Genomic DNA, 2,738 nt, shown 5'->3' with positions numbered 1-2,738 from the left:
TGAAAGTGTATTGGAGGAGAGTGAGAGTTCAAGCAGTCTCATTGGTTGAGTTACAGCAGTTTCTCATTGGCTGGGCCGTTGCTGGGCGAGGAGAAAATCATCCTTCTTCCTGCTGGGGTATGTAAAGTAAGTGGTATGAGTGTTATGTGTGTGAGAGCTCCACCTTCAGGGCTTCTCTACTCCATTTTGAGTAAGGTTTTCCTTTATTCATTTTCACATTTTCCCCTTACGATCAAGCTCTTTCCTCAAAAACATCACTTATCAAAAATCAGGTTTTCTGTATTTAGTAGTTTTATCCCTAGATGCCAGGAAGGACCTTTCCTGGCTGTCATGTCCCACATCGGAGGGAAAGTGTACAGACTGGAAACCATTGAGGCCACACTTGAGTAACAAGGAAGGGTAGGAAGGAGAACTCTCAGGAATTTCCCATCTAAACTCTGTCTTATTAAGGTCATAAGCATTGGAGATCATCTCAAAGTGTTGAGCTAGCATTATCTTATTGGGTATGTCATTTCTACAAGGGTTTGACATGCAATAGGTACAAAGTTTAAAAATAATTATGCAAAGCAAAATTTTTTGAATGTAATATGACAAATCCAATTTGTATGATGTTCCTAAATCAGGACCCTAGACTTGAAGGTGGCCAACTGAACAAGTGAAAGGACCATGGAGAGTCAAGTGAAATTTGTTGTAACCAATATGCTTGTCCCTTGATCTTGTGTAATTGAGTTTCTACCTCTACAGAGGCATTTATCCTTGTTCAGCAAGTACGTAATCAAGCGCTATGTAATTGTCCAAAACCCCTTTAGCCAATGAATCAAATGATCATTGTTGTGCTGCTAATGCTTTGGCTGTAGAATTGGCTAGCTCTTCTAATGTTAGGGAGAGACTTTTGATCATGCATTTACTTCTGATCTCTTGCATTTACTCTGACACAAGGGAGAGAGACTCACTCTACAGAGGCAAACCCAGAGTCATATATGACTCCTGGAAGTTCTCATTTAAGGCAGCCATAGAGGCTTAATGGGGTGGACCAATGGGAAGCTTCTGTTTGTTATGGATGTTAACAGGGACAGTTAAATGTCCCAATAAGCTTTGACCTCCAATTCACCAGTTGTCTAGATGGCCATGTAAATGCCATCCACCACAGACAAAAATGAAACCAGGTGGAGTGCAGAGAACTCCATCTAAGGTCTAGTTATTGACAGATCCATCAGCTGGAATTTCTTGATTGACCTTTTCAAGCCAGTGATCAGAGGAATTGGGATGACATTCTGGGAGGTACTGTCTCATCCTTTAAAAAATCTTTCCAGAAAGCCTGGCAGAGAGGAGTTAGCCTATTTGTATTTCCCTTGGGTGCAGGGAGACAAATCATATTTAGATAAGGAAAAGAATGTTAGGAGCAAAGGTCATACAGTTGGCAAAGATGGAGGTGTTAGTTGAGCAAGTACAGTTATGACTGGGGAAATGTTGAAACAAGGTATGGGAAAACACCTGGTTGTAACAGCCTAACCCAATAGGTAACATACATAGGTTTGTGTGTATAATCAGTTGTGACATTTGGGATTAAAGAGAAATTGGTTACAGGTGAGAACAAGGGGTCTCCAACATCATGAACAGATTGGAGTTTCCTGTGACAGGTCCAGTGGTCAGAAAGGTTTTCCACTTTTGCAGTAGATTGGAAAATATGGATAAGAGCATCGTCTTTCCAAGAAAGAGAGGGAGAAAATAAGGTAAGAAGCAACAGCAAAAAAAAGCATGCAGGCCTGGTCTAGTCATCTTGGGGAAGCTATCTCCTTCAGCTATCACCTGCTTCAATTCCTGGAAATCTTTGTTTCCAGGTCACCACCTGGTATACAGGTGCAGTCAGGGCTTGATGCTTTCTCTAGATATGACACAAGAATCCAAGAGTTTACTCCTTGGAGTTTGGCGGCACAAGAATTGGTTAATAGTACCTGATAGGGGCCTTTCCAACGGGGTTGAAGAGAGTCTTTCTGGAGATGTCTTTTCTAAGAGACAGCATCTTCAGGCTGCAAAGTGTGGTGTTTGAGGTCTTCATCTCCTGGGAGTGCTCTGTGAAAAGACTGCTCTACTAGAGCATGGTTATTTTCAATGGATGTAATTAGACCTTTTCAACACTGAAGTATATCTCCTTTTATTGGTTGAAGATCAAAAGAGGTGAAAGATAGATGCATGGGGGCAGCCAGCAATTATTTGAAAGGGTGAGAGTTTATGAATTTCAAAGGAGTAGATCTGAGACTTAAAAGCAATGCTTTTGACCAAGGTATTTGAAGGGTTTCCACAAACTTTGCCAATTGGGTTTTGATGATGCTGTTAGTTTGTTCAACTAGTCCTGAAGACTGAGGGTGATAAGCACGGTGAAAATGCTGTAGGACTGTCCAAACAGCACAGACTTGCTGTAGTACTTGACCAGTAAAATGAATTCCCCAGTTGCTATGGAGCTCAAGAGGGGTTCCCCAGGTAGGGATAATTTTTTCTAATAGTATTTTAGCCACTGAAGAGGCAGTAGCTTGTCTACATGGAAAGGCCTCAAACCAGTGGGAAAACATACAAACCATGACTAAAACATATTTATATCCATGAGACAAGGGAGGCTGAATAAATTCTACTTGCCAAACCTTGAACAGTTCACTGAGTGATTTATAGAGTCTGGAAGCAGTGCAGACTGGTTTCCCTGGATTATACTTTGAACAGGTAAGGCAAACAAAGTTGGCGCT

Source organism: Delphinapterus leucas, chromosome 12, assembly GCF_059928025.1.
Source record: "Delphinapterus leucas isolate spDelLeu-1000000601 "Yukka" chromosome 12, BTC_Dleu_Yukka2, whole genome shotgun sequence".
Lineage (NCBI taxonomy): Eukaryota > Metazoa > Chordata > Mammalia > Artiodactyla > Monodontidae > Delphinapterus > Delphinapterus leucas.
The sequence above is the reverse complement of the archived record's forward strand: the minus strand, read 5'-3'. Positions refer to the sequence as shown.